The sequence below is a fragment of the Orcinus orca genome, chromosome 2 (genome assembly GCF_937001465.1).
Source record: "Orcinus orca chromosome 2, mOrcOrc1.1, whole genome shotgun sequence".
NCBI lineage: Eukaryota > Metazoa > Chordata > Mammalia > Artiodactyla > Delphinidae > Orcinus > Orcinus orca.
Window position 1 is genome coordinate 89,201,961 of NC_064560.1, and position 22,785 is coordinate 89,224,745.

At 48.8% G+C, this 22,785-nt stretch overlaps 1 long non-coding RNA gene across 1 annotated transcript; it reads left to right on the plus strand.

Annotated features, from left to right (window-relative positions):
* The first annotated feature begins 3,923 nt into the window (after nt 1–3,923).
* Nucleotides 3,924–16,563, plus strand: LOC117203825 (uncharacterized). The gene is made up of 4 exons (XR_007475585.1): nt 3,924–6,956; nt 8,599–8,773; nt 9,408–9,510; nt 14,330–16,563. It is a non-coding gene; the product is annotated as an uncharacterized LOC117203825 (long non-coding RNA).
* The last annotated feature ends 6,222 nt before the right edge of the window (nt 16,564–22,785 follow it).

A 22,785-nucleotide genomic window follows, 5' to 3' on the forward strand; every position in this document is an offset into this window, starting at 1 on the left:
AAGGGGAGATTTATTTTTAGGACACAGGATTTCTAACAGAATCCAAAGGAAAGCAGGCTTCCTGACCTCGGAAACAGGTCAGAACAAAAAGTCATTTGCTCTCCCTCCATCTCTTGTCCCTAATAAGGGCTTTATTTGCTTCTTGCTGTTCAAGCTGGACCCTTTTCCTCTCTGGCCCACATGGTCATGGACAACCCCAAACCCCAGGAACCAGGCCACATGTTGAAGGTACAACCACACGACATGAGGAGTGTCTCATTCATGCTGTCTCATGGATAAAGTTCCCAAGCCTCGGACAAGGGTTTTGACTGGTCTACCTGAAGTGAGGTTCCTACCCCTTGTGTAAGCAACCTCATCTCCAAAAATCCTATCAGACGCTGGAGGGTCTGGTAATTCATGGGTGAGATTATATGACACCATCCAATTTGCTGCAGAGAAGGTAATGGAACTATAAAAATTAGAAAAATAAAATAGAAGGTTGTGGTTTACTCTAGAGGGTAAATCACTTTGAACAAAATGGTATATTTGGGGGCAGATAGGGGTTCAATGACAGGGAAGATACCCAAAAAAGTAACTTATTTAAGAATAAAAAAATAAGAATAATTTGAACTTAAAAAATAAGAATAACTTATTTTTTAACTAAAGAAAATATTGAGAGAGATTTAGTGCTAACTGTGCTGAGTTATTTAGAGGAAGCGTAAAGAGCGGAAGTGAGAATTTAGTGGTTCTTTGCAACCTTTCCTAGACTGTATCACCCTTCCCTTTATTCTCCAGGAGAGGCATTTGATGGTTCTCTAACATCCCGCATTTCCTTTTCTGGACAATCTATATAAACCTGTGGCACGAAAGGTTTGGGAGTCCTGGATTGTTTTGCCTTTCTTGTATTGCTACGAAGGAATTATCTAATTAGGGTAGTGTAGAAGTCATAACTCTCTGAGTCACGTGCGATAGAAACCAGTTCAGACTGGATTTTTAAAAGGGGGGAACATATCATGGTACAGTGTAACTGAGAAATGCTTTGGAGGGTCAGGGCAGGCATGTCAGTGTCTAGAGGAAATCGAGTGTCTTGTTAAGGCTCTCTCTTACCCTCCTTTTTGTCTCAGCTGATACCCTCTATGTGTCAGCTCCATTCACTCCTGCTAAGATCGATGTTTTTCCCTGTGCTCAAAGAAGATGACTGCTGGCAGCCTCAGCTTCACCCCTCCCTGGCACCAAGACTCAGGCAAAAAGCAACTCCAGCTGACGAGTCCTTGCAAGACTCTGATTGGCTGAGCTTGGGTCATGTGCACATCCCTGAACCAATCACTGCAACCAGGGCTAGCCCGGGTCAGTGTCTGGCTCCATGGAGGGGCAGGGTCCAGGGCACCACACTGTGCTACTTCCCAGACCACACGGTGTGTGAAAGGGATGGTCCCCCCCAAAGAAAGGGCTGTGTGCACACAAACGATATCTGACCACCAGGGGTATTCATCTTGTCTATTATTGTTGGACATTAAGGAGGCACATTTAGGGCCAATAAATAGCCTTGGTGCCAAGATATTGGGGCCTCAAAGATACATCTGGCAACGCTTCCAGTGCTCATGGGCCCTTGGCATCCTGCCAGGAGATGCTAAGAGCTCATAAGCATGTGGGATTACTAAATGGGTCTCTGACAATAAACCGCCAAGGTTCAGGCTAATAGTGGCTTTATAGGCTCTTTCCTCTGATCTCTCTTGAAAATATCCTCATTTTTTGTCGTGGGATCTGGTTGGTTATGATGACGGAAGACGGAAAGGAGGGGACTAAGGGAACTGTAGGGAAAATGTTTCAGTGGGAAAGATGTTTTGTTTGCTTGTTTTTTGTTTTTTTTTAAATTCTTTGAGATAATTGTGGATTCACAGGCCATTGTAAGAAATCATAGAGAGAGATCTTGACACCCTTCGCCCAGTTTCCCCAAGGGTAATATCCTGTATAACGGTGGTGTAGTGTCACCACTAGGAAATTGACACTGATACAACCCATGGATCTTACTCAAATTTCACCAGTTTTACCTGCGCTCATTTGAAGACTGGATTATAATATGTATACGTTTTTCTCAGTAGTTACTTCTTGGAGCTGGGCTTGATGTTGGTGCTCATTATGAGAGCAAAAAAGTTTCCTAAGGTTCTGCATTCAGATGCTTTCCTGTAATCCTCTGGGATCCGATTAGATTACACCTGGAAGGGAGAGTGGAGACGGTCTCTAGGACTAAATATAAATAGACTGTTCATTTCTGTAAATTACAAGAAGTTTTGGATTCCCAGCTGCCACTGCTTTGGGTGTACCCAGCAGGCACTGGAGACACACGGGCAGTGTTTTGCACTTTGCAGCGGAGTGTAGGGTGGCGAGGGAGGGAGGGAGGCTGGAGGAAGGGAGACACCTAGTAAGCTGCAGCACAACTTGACGCGCGATGCGGCCAAGGACTGAGGCAAAGCTGTGGAAATCAAGAGAAGGGGACACACTGGGGAGACGCAGAAGAGTCGGAGAATGGGCAGGCCTTTGCACTTGGTTGAGTGTGTGTGTGTGTGTGTGTTCATATCCACTACTGGCCTTCATCTGTTCCAGAACAATCCAGGAGCCCCACTTTGCACATAGATGAGATTTATTTTTGCACGCTTCATTTTGAGGAACCGATGGAAGAGCTGAGGGGCATGGTCTCCTCAAAGCATGAATGATCTTGTCTCTCGTTTGGGCTGTATCTGGCAGAAGGTAGAGGTGGGTTGGAGACAATCAACCCGCCAACGTTTTTGTTTTCGTTTTACAAGATTTTCTAGATGTTACCTCTCTTCAACTCTGGGGAGATTTTCAGGGGATCCTGCGTGAAATCAGGTAATATATCACGTGAGTCTCTTAGCGGTTCCCACCTGCTAAGGTGCAGCATAGGCAGAGGCTCGGAGAAGCTGCGCTGTGGCTGAGGACACACAACTGACAAGGGCTGGCCGCGGGATCCCGCCCAGGGCTGCGGGTCTCCAAAGTCTGCTCTCATCGTGGAGGGAAAATGCTCCTGCCCTGCTTATCTTCCCGATCACAGAAATATGGTTGTTTTGGATAAGAACTGTGATTGTCTTTGGATCCCTAGATGTGCCTGCACAGTGGCTGACATAATGCATCTTATATAGCTGTGGAAGGAAGGGAGGGAAGGAGGAGAAAAAGATAGTCTGAATCCATATACTCAGATCCTAAGCATTAAGAGGCTGAATTAATTGCTTGAGTTAGGATTTAATTAGGGCTTTAAACAACAGCTGTGGTATCTTGAGCGCCAACTGTAGATGACAGCTCCCGATCCATAGTTACCTATCTGAGACACTGCACCTATTTAAGATAAGCTTCCATAAACTGAAGGCGAACAAGGAACTATATTTACGTGGCAGGAGCCATCTCTCCACCCTTAAGTGAAAGATCGCTAATATCTCACACCTTTGGACAAGGCTGGAGATGGATAATATAGCAGAAGCAAAACAGGTTAAGACTGGGAGTCGGGAGGCATGGGATTGGGTCTTGTTGGTTTATTAGCTGTGTGGCCTTGAGTAGGTTCCCCTTCCAAGGTCTCCATGGCCTCATCGGAGAAGTGATGATCAAGGTCTCTTCCAGCTGGAAAGTGGTACCAGCACTCGGTCGTAGTGAGCTCTCAATGTTTTGCCTGAGATTCAAAAAGAAGAAATACTGTCCTAATTCCTTTTGTTCAAAGCTGCGTGAGCTCCTGAGCTCCCCAAAGCAGCCTCTTCTGTGTTCTCTTGGCCCTTTCTGGTCTCTCTCCTGCCACTCTAGATTTTATGGATCCAGGAGGGAGAGGCCCACGCTGGCTGATGTGTCTGTGTCTGCCTCGTGCTCACAGCTCCATGAGGACAGTCCCACATGGGACTGAGTCCTCTGTGACCGGAGCCCACCCGAGGGTGGGCAGGGAGTGGGCATCTCAGGAAAGGGTGGCTGAAGGAGTAAATGGATGAACAAACAAGCAAAGGAACAAACGAGTGATGACTCATAACTCTTGGCAAAAGAAGCCAAAACCCCAGGCAGCCCAGAAGGTCTGCCTTTTCCTGGGAACAAGTGCCCACGTGTTCGAGCTCCCGTGTGCCAAGAGGCAGCACTGCGCTCCGCCTTTCCCACCCACCACCATCCTCCCAGCAGCTCTCTGAAGCAGATGCAGTAGTTCCCTCCCATTCCACAGAGGAAGGGACCCAGACTTCATGTGACTTCAGATCCTGATCTGCCCAAGCCAGCGTCTTGATCCCCGCACCCAGGGAGATGGGTCTGTGCCTTCACTGCCTCTGAACCCCTTGTTTCATCAACAGGATCCTTTCTGCACATGTGGCACTGAGAGCCCCTTCCCATATGGACAGCGGCTGAACAGAAGTGACTGGGAGCTGCATGGCCCCCTTAGGAGGACGGAAAGGTACCTGCTTTGGAATGAGATACAACTGGGTTTTAATTCTGGCTCTTCCACTTACCAGCTTCGTATTCTCGGCCAAGTCCCGTAACCTCTCTGAGTCTCTGTTTCCTCTTGTGTGAAACGAGGATAAGACTATCCACCTCTTGGGGCTGCTGTGAGGATTAAAGTTCAGCCACGGGGAGTGTTTAATACCGGGCTTGACCCACGGCTGCTGATAAATAAAGCAGTAACGGCAGCGTATCCTTAGTTTGGAACAGTTTGTTTTTCCGTGCCCCTCAGTAAGGTAAGCATGGCATTTGACACCTTTTACAGATGGGGAAACTGAGGCATGCGGGGGTGAAGTGACAAGCCCGAGGTGCCACAGTTTACGAGGGGTAGAGCTGAGACTAGGCCGCCCTGCGCGCAGATTGCCCTTTGTCTCGGTGCTCTGCACTGCCCTATGCGGGATGGGGGGAGGGTCTCTCTCTTGTCCACTTGGCCCAGTTGGGGATGAGGACCCTGGTCTGGAAGCCCTGAGTGATCACATCGCCAGCTAAGGCAAAGGCACCATGCTGGGGCCTTGACGGGGGAAGCAAGGCCATAGGGCGTTTGCTGAGGTCAGTGTGACTGCTGCTCCCGCCTGTGTGGCGACAGTGAGGACACAGCACCAGAGCCAAGTGGTGAGTGATGTTGGGTGAGCGGTCGGGGACACCGAGTGTGGTCGGATCTGCAGGTGACAGTGGACTGATCCTCTCTGCCCTGCGTCTGAGGGTCAGGAGAGGGGAGGTCTGGGTGAGACAGGCCTCAGAATGCTGTGCCCCAGGCTCCTGGCCTCCTCCAAGGGGACACTGGAGTGGACCGTCGGAGGCCACGGGGAGGAGAGAGCGGTGGGCCATGCAAAGCGGGCTGCACAGAGGCAAGCACGGGCCCCCGGCCCCAGCCCTATGAGTTGTGCCACCGGGTTCCTTCCACATAAGCCTTCTCGTGGGAGAGAGAATGGGATTCACCTGTTTTAAAAAGGTTGCGATTTACCTGCATGACTTTGCACGGGGCTCATTGGAGCCCAGGGAAGTCAGGTGCACCGCCTGGGGGCCCCCGGTCTAAGCAGGGAGTGGGAGTCTGCAGCCACCCCGGGGTGCACAGCTCTGCCACTGACACGGCACTTTATCTTCTGATTGGTCTGAGAAAGGGTCTCAACTTGGCCCAGGCTGCGCTGCCAGTTAGGGTCACAGATAGGACTTGGGGACTTCCTCGAGGGATGACGTTCAGGCCCTGCCCCCTCATTTCCCCAGAGCCTCTCGTTCTGACTTTTGGCTCTATTTCCAGATGAGGTTGTGCTTAGAGGTACGCATGGGACAGGAAGGAGACATCTGCCACATCACTCTCGATAAACTATTTTCCATACCTATCGCTTCACTTTAAATGCATCCAGAGCCCCACAAGGTGGACCTGGCCTCAGCCTCTCGGGAGCTTCAAGGCTCTGGACGAGGCCGGGTAACTCAGACCCGCTCAGGAGTGGGGTGTCTGTCACCCGCCTGCCTTGTGACAACAATGATGCCCCTCATCTCGCTTGTCACCCCCTTGGGGCCCCCCCAAGATGTGGGGACCGGCATTGATTGAAGCCACAGCAAACTGGGCCGGCACTGCCTGTGATGCATGCCGAGAAACACACCCAGCTGCTTTCAAAGCGCCTTTCTCTCCTCTCCTTTCTAATGAAAACCCTTGTGTAATCTGTTAGTGCCGCGTCTACTGGAGCATGAATTATTCAGAGAAGTCTCTGTTCCGTTATCTCCCCTCCCAGGGGGACGCCCCTACCATTGTCCGCCCTGACGGGTCATTATGCACTCTGTGAATTTAATCTTTTAGGCTATCTGGCCACACAGAAAAAATGTATGAATAACAATTTTCCTGTAATAACCTTCAACGAACCTTTCAACCAGAGTGAGTCATTCCAATCCCATTTTCACATCAAGAGGAGTCAAAGGCATGCAGTTACCTCTCGTCTGTTTCAGGAGCTGCCCCACCTCTGCCGCACCCTTAATTTTTAAAGGGGTGTTGAAGAGTGTTACGAGCCAGAGGAGGGTGTGGGGAGGGTTGGGTGGTAAGAGGCGGGTCTGGAGTCCTGACACTAAGTCTGGGCCAGAGGTCCCGAGCCTCAGCTTTTTCCTGTGGACAGGGGAACCGGACCACCACATCCAGGTCCTAGGGCCACTGCATCTGGCTCTCATCGTCCAGCAGCCTGATATTTTTTTTTGCCCCATTGAAGGCAGCACTAATTCCTTCCTTTGCTCCTGCATAAGGAAAAATGTCCCCTCTGCCAAGAGATTTCCCCAGAGCCCTTCCACAGATGGCAATTTCAGATCAGTTTTAGCTGTTGGTGAGAGCTATGGTGTCACCATGCTGCTGACATGAGAGAGGACGGGAGAGGGTGGGGCCGTGCACGCACCCAGGAGCCCTAACCTTCCCCCCCACCCCTGGCTTCCCACAGTGCAGCGATCTGGAAGGAACCTGGAGTTTGGAGTCAGGTAACTGACTTTGAGAGTTGGCTCCTCCAGCTGTGTGACCTTGGGTAAGTCACTTCCCCTCTCTGGGCATTGGAAGGGTTCCATGGGTAAGATGGGGATAATAATATTTTGCAGGGTTGTTTTGAAGATCAAATGAGACATTGAAGCAATCTGTCTGGCGCAAAGCCCTGGGCCTGAGTTGGTTCCTCTCCTGGGACTGAGGCACCCCTACCCCACTTTCCCCATCTCCTTTTCCCCTTCCTGAGTTCAGCTGGTTATGAGCACCTGTCTTCCCCTTCCCCCAGGCTCTTTGGCTCTGAGGCAGGGTCTGATACACTCATCCATGCTCAGGTCTGAGAACAGCAGCTCCCAGTGGCTCAACAGACCCAAAGAGAGAGGAGGAAGGATGCTCACTCCAAGGTGGCCTTGGCCCACCCACTGGGTCCTGCAGAATGGCCTTTGACTCCTGGCCTGCATCTTTGATTCTGCTTTTCCGGTTTGCCTCATACCAATCTTCTTTTCTTTTTTAACCAAATGGGAAAAGCAAACCCAGGCTGTGAAAGGACTTCTGCAGGTCATAATTCAGAGGGTCAAAAACAGACCCTGACAAGGACCCTGTGTCCTGACTCCCCTCTGGGTGCTCAGATCATCTCACTGCCCCTTAAAGCGCTTGGATGGTGGTGGCAGTACAGGCCCTCAGGCAAGAGATCTAAACAGACATTTCTCCAAAAAAGATGTACAGATGGCCAAAAAACACATGAAAAGATGCTCAGCATCACTAATTATTAGAGAAATACAAATCAAAACTACAGTGAGGTATCACCTCACACCAGTCAGAATGGCCATCATCAAAAAATCTACAAACAATAAACGCTGGAGAGGGTGTGGAGAAAAGGGAACCCTCTTGCACTGTTGATGGGAATGTAAATTGGTACAGCCACTATAGAGAACAGGATGGAGGTTCCTAAAATACCTAAAAATAGAGCTACCATATGATCTAGCAATCCCACTCCTGGGCATATATCTGGAGAAAACCATAATTCGAAAAGATACATGAACCGCAGTGTTCATTGCAGCACTATTTACAATAGCCAAGATATGGAAGCAACCTAAATGTCCATCGATAGAAGAATGGAAGAAGAAGATGTGGAACCTGTACACAATGGAATATTACTCAGCCATAAAAAGGAACGAAATAATGCTATTTGTAGCGACATGGATGGACCTGGAGATTGTCATACTAAGTGAAGTGAGTCAGACGGAGAAAGACAAATGTATAATATCACTTATATGTGGAATCTAGAAAAATGGTACAGATGAACTTATTTGCAAAGCAGAAATAGAGTCACAGATGTATAAAACAAACTTACGGTTACCAAGGGGGGGAGGGGGTGGTGGTGGGATGAATTGGGAGATTGGGATTGACATATATACCCCACTATGTGTAAAATGGATGTAAAATGAGAACCTGCTGTATAGCACAGGGAACCCTACTAATGCTCTCTGGTGACCTAAATGGGAAGGGAATCTAAAAAAGAGTGGATATATGTATATGTATAACGGATTCACTTTGCCGTACAGCAGAAACTCACACCATTGTAAAGCAATATTCTAATAAGAATTAAATTGTTTTAGAAAGGGCAGGGACCCTTGATCTCCCTCAAGTCACACCGTGCAGGCCAAGCTTTAGCGAGTTTTTTCTCTCAGGTCACAAAAATGGCCAAGGAGGTGGTCCTGAAGTTCTGACAGTTTCCTCAGTGGGAGATGGGCACTCTGGGCGATCACACAGACAGCACGGAGAACCCCGGGGGCCTGTGTGAATGACGGGGTCTGCGCAGAGAGAGCAAGGTGCCACGAGGGTGAGAATAAGGGAGAGAGACGGGTGAGCAAGCACTAAGCAGGGTTTATCTGCCGTTAGTTTTCAGACCGTCTTTGCCGCTTCCCATGCTCCCCGCCAGCTGTCCTGCTGTTGCAGGGCGGGGATGTGCAGGCCCCGTCCCACATCTGCGTCCCCGCCTGCTCCTCGGCCCCGCCCAGGAGGCCACCACCCTGGCTCTTCCACAGCCCGTATCCTGTACGCTTGCTTTGGTGCCTTTAGAGCGTCCCGTCTCCCACTTGACCTGTCTTCCTCCAGAAAGCTCGCTCAGCTTGTCTTTGAGGGCTGGAGGGAGGCAGCCTGGACCCAGCCCTTCCTTCCTCTCCATTCCATGGCCGGTTGGATTCCTGTTCAGACTTTTCCTCCCGTCTCCCTCTGATGTATTTGCCGGGCTCTGAGCGAAGCCCCGCTGCCCCTGCAGAAGGATCTTCCTGAAAAAACGTTCCCCAAGGGCTGAAAGGAAATACAGAAAAACACTCACAATCGTTGCCTTTGGGCAATGGGATTTTAAGTGGGTTTTTAAAGTTTTACCTTTTCCTCCTACTTTTTGGGAGTTTCCAAACTTTCAACAATGTATGTTATAAAAGTTGACAGCATGTAAGAGATCACCGTTCTCAACATGTTTCCCCTCCTACTTCAGATCTAATAGTGATGCTCTGCTGCCCATTTGACACACGATCCTGGAGAACCTACTGAACGCCGGGCACCCAGGAGCGCCACCCAGAAGGCCGGCCTTATGATTGGTAGGTGTAGCTGTTGGTTTGTGAGTTCAGGGGCTTCTGGAAGACACCCTTGTTAAAAGCAAAAACCCTCCACCTGCTAGCTGGGCTCTGCCCCTCAAGAACTCAGACCTGAGGCTTAGAGGCAGTTTTGCTGAACTGCATGAGACTGTGGGTGCAGGCAGCCCCGCTTTGGGCTTTTCTACCAGACTAATGAAAAGTGGAGTTCTCCTTCACACCATAGAAGCAGCCTAGCCTTCTGAGCTTCCCAGGTCTTGGCCATGGTAGACGGAAGAACAGCAGGGGACCCCAAGGGAACTGCCTGCCAGCCTGGGTAGGAATTGGCAGCGACTAAAGACAAAGGCAGTGTTACTGGGCAGATACCATGAAGCCTGCGAGGAGTGGATGCATTCACTGCACGGAGCTCTGCCATGCTGGTTTGGAGGCGCACGGGAAACAGTGCTGGGCTCCTTGGAAATGCTTGACAGCGAGCGTGCCTGTGCTGTTTCACGGAAGAGGGCACGAGAGCCAGCAACATCCATGATTATAGAAATGCAAGCCCGTTTTCACTCTCAGACGAAGGGTCCATAGGCTATTGGGCTGCATCTTAGTGGCTTGTTTGCCTACGTGCCCCCTCCCCTGGAGCAGCTCTTTGGGGTTGGGGACCATGGCTGACCCTGCCCTGTTTCCCCACTGTGCCTTGCTAGGGCCCTGCCCCTAACGGTGTGTGTAGCCGGGAAGGTAGAGAAGACAGAGCCTTTCCGAAGGGCGAATGTGAATGGAGCGACTGGGGCGAGGAGTACCAGGGCCTTTGAGCCATTTGTGAAGGAGGGAAGAATCCAAACTGGCCGCTGAGGGCACCAAGAACAAAGCTTGGGGGCCACCATTAGGGGATCACTCGGACTCGGGCCTGAGCTGCTGCTTCCACGTCTTCACAGGCTCCCAGGAGAAAGGCAGCCCCCCGGGGAGGACCTTTCCTAGGTCAGAATTCAAACACAGATCCATCTGTGTCTGAAGCCTGCTTGCCTAATCCATCCCATGTCCGTTTCCAGCACCCACAAGATAGTTCCCCATCCCTATGCACTTCATCCTAGCTTTGTTGATTTCTCCACTGGCCCATATAACAGTCAACGTTCCTTCACCTCCACTGTCCCTGTCACCTCCTCTCCCTCTGCCCCATTCATACCTCCATCTTTTACAATTATTCCTGACGGCCCGCTCTCAGACCCTGATATGAACATGAGATCCTTCTCCTTCTGTGCCAACTAATAAACCCTGTCGTATAGTCTCCACTCCTGGAGAGCTTGCCCTGGAGTCTGGAGCAGATTCTCCTGCAAGGAAAGCACACAGCAAGGCTGGGGGAAAGTGCTCTGAACTTCTGGTGCCTGTTCGCTCAGATGTCTCCCATTTTGAATGTATATAAAAGAGCAAAATGGGCTGCAGAGCCAACATTTGGGCTACAAAAACATGTCCTATCAACAACAGCAACCTTCTCCCCAGAGAAAATGAGGTTGTGTATATGTGTATGTGTTTTTTTCTTTTCTTCCGGGGGTGGAAGTGTTGCATTTTAATGCCTGATTTTGGCACTTGGTGCAGAAAAATAATTTTGAGATGCCAGTGGCCAAATTTTCCTCCATCCCACTTCAGAAAACTCGTTTATGTTTAAATTTCTTGCAGCTGAGTTATATACACAGTACATGGGGGCGGCTGTTCAAAATGTACACATTTATAGCTCCACTGTATTTTTTCCCCCTTTGCAATAGAGAACTGAGACATAAACACCACCCCCATCTGACTGCACACGAGGTATGGATGTGACAAAAGTAAATCCCCCGGGATTTCGGCAGCCAGGCTTTTGTGCACACAGGCAGGACACATGTCAGTGCAGATTGCCAACAGGTGTGGCTCAGGGGGAGGACAGAGCGAAGGACAGGTGGGATGACTGTGCAGAAGCTGGTGGAAAGATGGCAGAGGGGATGCACCACCCTTCTCTCCCACAGCCTGGCCCGGTCCCCCTTCTAGGCCAAGTGCAAGGCACGACCGCCGGTGTATGGCCAAAATGTGGGATTCTGGGCGGTGCTACGGCTCTAAGATTGGCCTCTGCAGGAGAGACAAGGGGACATAAGTGTCATCCCGAGCTTGGGGAGTTGCAGTAGCCTCTCTGGGGAAAGGCCCCATTTACACCTCGCTGCCCAGTGGTTGAGAAACCAGCTGTTTGGGGACCCTGTGGAATCCAGGGTGATGTGTATTGGGGTGCTCCGGAAGCACAGCTTGTTTCTGAGACCCATGAGATACAACAGACAGGCACTGTCCTCCCATTTCGCAGGTGAGTACGAGAGAGGCTGAGTCACTGGCCCACCGTCACACAGCCAGCCGAAGGTAGAAAGGAGCTCTGGAGCCTTTCTGGAGCAAAGGCAACAGACCCTGAGGAGAGTCTGAGGGGAATGGCATGGGTGCAGCATGACTTGAGGGACAGAGGAAGTCTTGCCTCACCCATTTGCAGACCTGAAATCCTTCTGGGGAGAGTCAGCCATTGGGTTTTGATAAAATTTCCCAAAGGTGATAGAGCACTAGATTCCTGGGATATGTGAAGTGTGAAAGGGTCTCTGTGCCCAAAGAAGTTTGGGAAACGCTGATTTAAAGAAATGTAGACTTTTCTACCTTGCAGGACTTGTCAGAGCCTTTAATGTGCTAATGATCCAATGTGGGGCGTGGGGGCACAGGTTGGAGCCTCCAGGATTTCCCAACCCCACTGACCAGGGCACTAGCTTCACCACGCCCTTACCAGGTCTCAGTAGACACACATTTTGTGAAACGCTGGATTGCGGCTGTGATGAGTTTAGAAAGGTGTATTTTCTTGGGGAGGAGTAAAATATACCAATATTGATTAAACTCTCCAAAATGCAAAGTGGTTTGCAAAAATTAGCTTTGAATCATCTGGAAGGCTCAGAGGAAATGGGACACAGCAAAGGTAAGTTTCAATTAGAAGAAGAACAGAGGGAAGTGAAACCACCTTAAATCCAACTTGAGAAAAGCTTATTTAAATGTGTTGCTGAAAAAAACAAAAAAGAGGTTTCGTGCTTTGTAGAGGTTAGATTTGGCACCAGGAACTCTTCAGCTGAGCCTGAAAGGCGCTGACCCGTAGCTCTAGGAGCCTGTGTCCTGTGCAAGCAACACGTGGCCGGAGGCATCATGGGAAACACCTGTTGGCTGGGAGTGGGGGGAGGGGGAACTGGGAGCTGAATTGTTCTTCATTTTTAAGAGGAGAGAGATTTCTGCTTCCTTATGGAAGAAAAATTTTTTGTTTGTATTTGGCTTTGGTTTTTGGTGATGCCATGATTTGAGAGCACATTTTTGCTCCATCAGAGCGTTTTTTAATAAATGAAGCCCAAAGGCAGGGGCTGGATCTCGGGCACCCCCGTTGCCTGCCTCCTAGTTTAGGGCTGAGTGCATAAGGGAAATAGTTCTGCTGAACTGGACATTTGACTCCTGCGTTTTTAAGATGGAATTCTAATGAAAAAAAATAAGTCTGCACATAGTCCTTTCTGGCAGGACTGTCCTGTACATTGTGGCTCTTTCCAGAAGAAGCCCGGGGTTGGGGAGGTGACTTGGGGGTCCATGCCTGCCTCTGCTTCCCTGTGGGTGGCCACAGGCAAGTCTCTTAACCTCTCTGAGCTCCAGTTTTCTCACCATAAAATAAGGATCCTAAAAGCTGCCTTGCTTCTCTCTCATGTGATGGAAGCGTTAAAGGAGTGAAGGAATAAACACATGTTGTAAAATTAAGACGCCATACAAATACCAGTTATTATTACATGATGGCATTTAAGCAATGTCAGGAAGGCCTCCTTGCCTATCTAGAAATACTTTTTGTCAAGGATTGTCAAGGGGCCTGAAATTGTATCATTAGAAATGCATTCCCTGGGATGTTAAAGGCTTTTAGATCTTTAAGACATCTTCACTAAAATGCATTTGGGAGACATCAATATGAAGCCATTATCTCTGCGCCACCGAGAGCCTGGCGGAAGAGATGGACTTGTCCAAGCTGGTAGCAAACTAGCAAACCAGCTGAGGGGGCAGGGAAGTGATAAAGAAAAGTAGGTGTTCCAGGAAGGGATCCCCAAGACTGTGAAAGACCAGAGCTTCTTACCCTTGACTGTGCCCACAAATGGCCTGGGGATGGAGTTAAAAATGCAGATTCTGACGCAGGGGGCTTGAGAGGGGCCTGAGAATCTGCATTTCGCACAAGCTTCCAGGTGATGCTGATACTGCTAGTCTGAGGTCCACATTTGTACTACAAGTAGAATAATAATACTAACAATAACTAACAGCAAATCCAACCCTCCCAAGAACATCTGGCTTTGGCCGAAGGCCTGAGCACTGTAGGATTTGGTGGTTTGGGAGGAATCCTGTACAAAGGCACTGCTACCTTGTGGGAGGAGAGTGACTAACGCATGGGGATGCTGTCTGTTCATTTGGATGTGTTGTTTTGTGTGGACTTGGTTAGTGAGCTGTGCTCTTGAGAACCATTAAGATGTACATGCAGGATGGGGCCTTGAGACCTTGCTGGGCTCTACCCTCCCACCCTGACAGAGTCCAGTGTGAACTAGATCTCCCTGCCCACCCTCATCCCCTGCCCCACTTTCCCCTCCCCTTGCTTTGTCACCTCCCCCTAGCGCAGGTTTTCTCGAGCCTCTGGCTCTAATCTGTCTCTGTGTGTTGAGTGGTGTTTATGTGTGTACATATATTTCTATCTGTCTATCAATCTCTCCCTCTTCCTCTCTCCCAGTCTCTCCCTCCTCTTCCTCTCCATCATCGAATCATCATCTCTGTGTTTCTTCTCTAGTAGCTGGTTCCCGGAGGAGGGGTGACATATCAACTCACCAGATCAGTGTTTACTCGCCAGGAATCCCGGGCATTTTAGCACTGGATGATGAGCCCCTGAGGGCAGACGCAGGTGTTCCTCTGTTTGGAGCTCCACATCTCCGATCAGGCATGGACCAAGAGATGTGACAGTTGTAACAGCTCCGTGTGGAGCTGGGTTTGCAGGTCTCACGGCAGGCACCTCTGAGCCCCAGGTGAAGTGTACACTGCTCCCAAGCTCTTGTTTTCCCCGGTCCTGGAAGTTACCACATGAGGATGAATAAGGAAGACTCAAAATGTAGTGAAGGAGACCAGTCATCTACCACCATGGGAGCCCAGCTGATTATCTGTGAACATATGACTGAAGGACCTCTCCCCCCTGCATGGCCGGGGCGTCCTTCAGAGAGAATGACTGGGGAGGGGTTAATGCCAGGGGGAAGCCTGGGCTACCAGAAGGGAAGAGCCGCACGGTACCTCTGAAGAGGGGGACTGGGGGAACACATTGGTCTCCCAGCATCCTGGGCACATGGCACCTGGTGCGGGGGAAGACCTGTCCTTACAGGGAAGCTCAGGTCACAAATATTTAACTTGATGACTGGAGCTCATTGATGGGCGCATGAGGGCTCATTATACTACTCTGTCTATTTTTGTGTAGATGACATTTGCCAAAATAAAAAGTAAAGGAAAGAAGAAGAGAGAGAGAAGAAAGAAAGAAAGAAAGATCAACGCATGTCATGCTTCCCATACTACTTTCTGATTACAAGCTGACTACCCCCCTTCCTGCTGGTAGAGGCGGCTCTGATCCTGGCCACGTGGTTCTGGCTTACTTGGTGATCGTTTTGCCCTTTGCAAATTAAGAATGTGGCATTCAAGTTTGGATGAGCACTGCCCCAAGTGTGGTAAGGGGATCAGAGCCTACGTGTGAACTGTTTGTTACCAGAATACAAGGTGATCGAGGGTAAATAATTTAGAAACTTCTGTAGCCAAGGACTTTGCCCTACCGTCCAAGCTCAGGGTCAGTGGATGGCTCTCGTGAACAGGGCTTGAGGGTAGTCAGATTTGAGAGGTGAATGTCATGTGGTGTGAACTGGGGCTTGATCACACACAGTAGGACCAAACATCAGACCACGATGGAGTGGATTTTTTTTTCAAGTCGTATCTCACAACATATGGCTTGAATCCTTGGGACTTTCGACGGCGTCAGTCAGTCCTTTAGAATCTAGTCGTGGAGAGCCCTAACGAACAAATTTCTAGACCTGCAAGAATAAGACCCCCTGCAAGGACCCTGGTTTGAATTGCGGATCTCCCTACGGGGGCCTGCCTGATCCACCTGCCCAGCCTCCCTGCCGTACCCTCACCCATCCTCACCCAGCTTGTCGAAAAGCAACAGATGCAAAGAGCCTGCAAGGGCAGGACAGTTTCACGGGCTAAGCCAGATCCCCGCTCTCCCTTTTCTCAAATTAAAATGGAGATGTGCTTCAGCTGCCTCTCCCACATCCCTCTTCCTGGGAGGACCTGGAGGGGTCCTCAGGAGGGGGACAGAGGGGCACTCAGGAGCCCCGCACAAGCTGTCGAGGCTGTTCTGGAAGTGGGTAATCTCTGAAAGGGTGATTTAGAGCTCAGCGTGGCAGGGCTGGAGGCAGCGAGGTAGCTGTTCCCCACGGCGCTCATTAAGTTTCCATAGATTGCATTTCCTGCCTCCCCTCGCTAGCCCTCCAAAGTGCCTGTTACTAATTCATAAAAACACTGCGAGCGTGATCGAGTCCGCTGATTACTGGAGCAGGCAGACACAAGAGACGGTAAAATGTTCCGTGTCTCTCTATCAGGCTCTCAGGGGCTCAGGAGGAAGAAAAAATTAAAAAAGAGAAAAACAACAACATGAAGAAAGGAATATGAAAAAAAAAAAAAAAAAACCTGTGTTGTGAAATATTAATCAGAGCTGTTTGCCCCCGGGGGCCAAAAATATGAGGCGGCATAATCAATGTAGCAAGAGCTGCCCAGCAACATGTCTTTGAGAAGCTGATTATTGCGGGTAAACACAGCTAAATATTCTGAATCTTTGGACTGTGCCTCTGGTGTTGCTTGAGAATCCGATTCCCTTATCATCCTTCTGCAGGTGTAGCCCCGGGGAGGAGCGTGGGAGGTGTTGGCGGGACATGGCTTCCTGGGCAGGGAGTCACTTGGGCCCCAGTAGGAGCTGCTTCTGTTCCTTTCCAAATGCTGATCAGGAGGGGTGTGGGGTAGGGGGTGGGGGGTGGACGATGCCCAGGGAGGTTTGCGTGTGCATGTGGGCTGGGGCCATCGTCCAGAGTTGGCTCTTAACAGCTAATGACCCGATGCTGGCCATGCCAAGGGAGCCCCAGTTCTAGAATGGCCTTCCTGAGGGCCCCCCAAAGGAGCCCAGCTGCTTTTAGGGGGAATCGGGTGGTGCATTCAGGGGTCTCTAGTAAGAATGGAGTCTTTCCAACTAAATTCTGCATTGGGGAGGATTTGGTTAGTTGACTGCAATATAAGCTCACAGTATGCACATCATTGCATTAAGGGGTCCCCATCCCTTGAGCTCAGTGATTAAGATATGAAACCTGCATGCAAACTGGAAGGGAATGCTCACCTGTCACTATGGGCCGAAGTGAGCGTGGGGATCTTCCAAACCTGGGGGTGGATCTCACCTGCACAGAACCTGAGGCTATCAGAATGGAAGTGACTTTGGAGATCAGGTATCTTCCTCATTGAGGACAGAGGCCCAGAGAGGGACAGTGACTTGCCCAAGGTCACACAGCAGAGATAGAATTCTTGCTGCATAGGCCAATCTCCCAGCACACCCTTGGGGCATGAAGAAGGAGGAGCAGGGGCAAGTGATGGAGACTGGTTTGCGTTAAGCCTTCAGCCTTAAGGAAAGCTCCCTGTCAGCTACAAGGAGCTGGATCAGAGGGGAGTGAGCCCAGAACAAGAGACAGTCCCCCCTGAATTCCTGGGTGCTAGTTTCAGCTCCACAGCTAAACTTTTGGAGAACCTTGATTAAGTCACCCCCCTCTGAGCCTCAGTTTCCTCATTTGAAAGGAGTTTGACTAAGTAATGATAGCAAAGACCTCATCAAGTCCTGATGAAGGAGAGCAGTATTTGACGTGAGCTGTGGCCAGGGGCTTCTCCATGAAGGACAGAAAGAGGATGGGGTTAAGTAAGGCAAACTGGACCAATCACAGCATCCCCCTATCCAGGGACCATGGGGTTAAGTAAGGCAAACTGGACCAATCACAGCATCCCCCTATCCAGGGACCAGCATCCCCCTATCCAGGGACCAAGTAAGGCAAACTGGACCAATCACAGCATCCCCCTATCCAGGGACCAAACTGGACCAATCACAGCATCCCCCTATCCAGGGACCAGGAGAGCAGCTGCCACAAAACGATTCAGGAAGAGAATGGCCCTCTACCCCAAAGTGTCCTGAGTTACTTTGTTCTTCTCTTGGTGTTTATTATGGAAACTCAGAACTCCATCTCTGTTCATCAGTCACAACAGCAGAGGACCCACGCCGGGGGAGGACCTAGGCAGGCAATGGCTGATTGCTTTGGTGAGAGTGGCTTAACTTGGGAAAAAAGTATTCCTTATTGGCTTCAAGAGATGGTCATTCAAGCCAATTGGGCTGATAATGGTAATTGTAACTATCATTTGTGGAGAAAGTACATTATTCCCAATCTTAAGCCAATTCTACCCATTTTACAGAACTGGAGAGCAAGGATTAGCAAGGTTCAACAACTTATCCTAGGTCATAGAGCTGGCCAGTGGTGGAGCTTGGATTTGAACAAGGTCTCTGTCTGATTCCCAAGGCCCATGACCTTCCCACTATACCTCCCATTGATGTCAGGGGATAAAGAGGAAATGGATGTTTTCTAATGCTGATTTCTCCTCAGGCCAGGAAAGTGAGCTTCAGGCTGGAAAGGAAAGAGTGCCATGAGCTGGTTGTGCAACTGTGATGGGGGAAGGAGGTCAGAATCCTGAACCTAGTCCAGTCTCCTAAGGCCGATGAGCTATATCCCCTGGGAACAGCTAGCGGTGATCTTAGGAGGACTGTGGGGATGAGGAAACTTGAATGGTAATAGAAATATCATGAATTTGTGAGCCTGCTGTTGGTCCAGGGAGGGATTGCAGCATGAGTGGTTAAAACCATGATTTATTAGGAATTGGAAAATGGCATGGTGATCATCAGGGCTCAAGATGGCTTTACAAAGAATAGCTGAATCAAAATAAGCCTATGTCAAAGCAGCACTCTTTGACAAGGTTACTGGAAAGGTGATCAGAGAAACACAATAAATGTAACAGATCTAAATTTCTATAAAGTAATTGACATGGACTCTCAGGACATCCTGATGAGTGAGATCGAGAAATGCAGGCAGAAACCTTGGGAAACTGAGTTTAGCATAACTCAGAGAACTTTGATTAATGCCCAATGCCTGGTCCTCAAGACACTCAGCAACATTTCCCAAATGGAGTGTCAATGTGGCAACAGCTGTGGCTGTGACTGAATAGGATCCCACCCCAGTCTGTGACTTCCCTCATCACCTGATATAGACAGAGAAGTCAGGTTTATATTAACTTGAGAATAAAATTAATTGTATAGCATAATCTTTGTAAAGTCCTTCATGTACCCTTAGAATAAAATAAAAAATAATTGAACATCCAGAAAAAGTTCTGGAAGGATCCACAGAAAACCCAATGCTAATGGGGAGCAGGCAGGATGGGCATCAAGGGAGATTCTTTCTTTAGGATGATAATTCTATAATGAGGATTTGATCAGACCTTATTTGTTTGAATAGAACTAGAGAATGAAAAATAAAAAGGGCTCTCCGGCTTATTAAATATTTGGTGGGATTTGAGCATCAGGTATGTTGTTGGTTTGGTGACGTGGAAGGTCCCTTCCAACCTTTGGCTCTGTGCTTGGCTCCAACTCTTATTCATGGTGCTGACCTTGGACACACCCTCCCCTGCTCTGCCTCTACTTTTTGGAACCTGGTTCCTCCCTCACAGGAGAGTCTAGTTTAGGCTTGTGGTCCCCAAATGTAGCTGTACATCAGAGTCACTTGATGAGCTTTTTAAAAACAAGAGATTTGGGGGTCACCCCATCCCAACAATGAATTAGGCAGCACCACTACCCTCTGTACAGCAGCAAAGACAGAAATTCGAGCAGTGATGACGCAGTAAGCACCAGGCAGGCACCAGGCTCTCCCTTTTCATGCTCATGACACACTTATCCAGTTGGCACATGGTTGCCATCAGAGGACAAGGTCACAAAGGCTTGGGGAGATGGAGACCTGTCCAATGTCATGCAGCTAGGAAATGACAGAGCCACAGTTTGGACCATTTCTTATGCAATATGTTATAGGAGCTCAGAGAAGAGGGTGATGACTTTTCATGGAGGAAGGATGGGTTCAGGAAGATGTCATTCAAATGTGGCATTCGAGCGAAGGCTAAAAGGGTGAGTGTACTTGGGTATCAGAGGCAGGCCTGGCAGCAGAGGTAAGGAGCAGCCCAGGTAAGATGGGGAGCTGTGCAAATCAGGCACCTGGGAGGCAGCATGTGTGCTCCTCTGGCTCAGGGTTCTGGCCCAATGGGTGGGATGGAGCCAGGGAAGGTAGCAGTGACGTCCATCTCCTCTGTCAGTACTCCCTGGAGAACAGCCACTCAGGACCCCTTCTGCCCATTAGTCAACATTTCTTGACCCCCTACTGTATACCAAACCCTGTGCTAGGCACCAAAGGTCCCAGAAACATGGAAAAGATACGTATTCCAGCCCCCAGAGGCTCTCAGTCAGGAGGAAGACCAGACTGTGCTTCAAAGGAATGCCAAATAGTGATTCAGAAAATCGATAGCATGCAAGAGAGCAACCCAAGAGAGGCCATACAGCTCAGAGTTACCAGAAAAATAAATGGTTCAGACCGTACGGTTTGGTTGAGGTCAGGGAGGGAGAGATGCTGTAGAACCGGCGGAACCTCAGCTGAAGGGCGGGCTAATTTAGAAAAGAGGAGGGAGAGCATAGCAAACAAGGCACACAGCACAGGCAAAGGTGCAGAGGCCAGAAAACATCAGATGGCACTGGGGCCAGGCTGTGGTGTACAGACTCGGCTGTCTAGCCCTGCCCTGTGAGCGTGGCCTGGAGGATCACTAAGCCCAGGGCTTTTGTTGTGGAACTCCAAGATAGTTAGATGCCCTTAAAGCCAGTAACCAGGCAGTTTTTAGCCTTTGGCATCTCAGGCAAATGGCTGTCCTGCAAAGGGCTCCAGGCAGCCCAGGCCCCTGGCACCAGAGCACCAGTAGCCCCAGTCCAGGTAGCTTCAGAGCCCCATCCTCTTAGGACAGTAGCTGCCTTCTACTTGCAGGGTTGCTGGGACGATTAATGAGCTCGTATTTATAAAGGACTCTCAGCTCCTCAGAAGGGCTCTGCAGAAGTACAAGTGGGTTATAATTACCACCACTGTAATTAATGAGTCCCAACTTCTTAGAGAGTATAAAGTGCATAATAAAAGGAAGGGGGAAAGCAAGAGAAAAACTCCGTGTGTTTGAACTTGGAATTCCTTTCCTTTGTAAAGTACGTTTTGGTAAAGTTATCAAACAATATTATATTCTCTCCTTTCAAAACTGAGGGGAAGCCCGGGTGGGATGCCTCAGTGCCCAGGGCAGAGTTTCCAAGAATACTGGAGTACGTTGCAGGTCTTTGAAAAACACTGGGCTGGAAATCAATCCTGCCACTCCCAGTAACTTGCATAGTGAGCCATTGTCTGTAAGGGGACAATGCTACCCACCTAACAGGTGGGGGGGAGGGATGTCACTGAGCTCAGGAAAGTGAAGCACTGGGTACACGGCTGGCATTCAGTTAACACCAGTTCTGTGACCTTTTATACCTCAGGTTCCAACTGTGAAGGGGAAATAACACCTCCTGCTTAGCCTAAACTGAAAAGAAAGAAAACACATGCTTCCAATTTTCCCCTCTAATAAATGTAGTTATTTATAATAGATACCTTTTCATTTTTTTCTTTTAGTGGTGGTAGGGTATCATTTCCTTATGATAAATTCCTAGGGTTGAAAAGAGAAAGCATTCTTATGGTTCCCAGGGTGCACTGTTAAAATTCTCTTTGGAGAATCTACAGATTCGATGCAATCCCTATCAAACTACCACTGGCATTTTTCACAGAACTAGAACAAAAAATTTCACAATTTGTATGGAAACACAAAAGACCCCGAATAGCCAAAGCAATCTTGAGAACGAAAAACGGAGCTGGAGGAATCAGGCTTCCTGACTTCAGACTATCCTACAAAGCTACAGTAATCAAGACAGTATGGTACTGGCACAAAAACAGAAATATAGATCAATGGAACAGGATAGAAAGCCCAGAGATAAACCCACGCACATATGGTCACCTTATCTTTGACAAAGGAGGCAGGAATGTACAGTGGAGAAAGGACAGCCTCTTCAATAAGTGGTGCTGGGAAAACTGGACAGCTACATGTAAAAGTATGACATTAGGTCACTCCCTAACACCATACACAAAAATAAGCTCAAAATGGATTAAAGACCTAAATGTAAGACCAGAAACTATCAAACTCTTAGAGGAGAACATAGGCAGGACACTCTATGACATAAAACACAACAAGGTCCTTTTTGACCCACCTCCTAGAGAAATGGAAATAAAAACAAAAGTAAACAAATGGGACCTAATGAAACTTAAAAGCTTTTGCGCAGCAAAGGAAACCATAAAGAAGACCAAAAGACAACCCTCAGAATGGGAGAAAATATTTGCAAATGAAACAACTGACAAAGGATTAATATCCAAAATTTATAAGCAGCTCATGCAGCTTAATAACAAAAAAACAAACAACCCAATCCAAAAATGGGCAGAAGACCTAAATAGACATTTCTCCAAAGAAGATATACAGACTGCCAACAAACACATGAAAGAATGCTCAACATCACTAATCATTAGAGAAATGCAAATCAAAACTACAATGAGATATCATCTCACACCAGTCAGAATGGCCATCATCAAAAAATCTAGAAACAATAAATGCTAGAGAGGGTGTGGAGAAAAGGGAACACTCTTGCACTGCTGGTGGGAATGTGAATTGGTTCAGCCACTATGGAGGACAGTATGGAGGTTCCTTAAAAAACTACAAATAGAACTACCATATGACCCAGCAATCCCACTACTGGGCATATACCCTGAGAAAACCAAAATTCAAAAAGAGTCATGTACCAAAATGTTCATTGCAGCTCTATTTACAATAGCCCGGAGATGGAAACAACCTAAGTGCCCATCATCGGATGAATGGATAAAGAAGATGTGGCACATATATACAATGGAATATTACTCAGCCATAAAAAGAAACGAAATTGAGCTATTTGTAATGAGGTGGATAGACCTAGAGTCTGTCATACAGAGTGAAGTA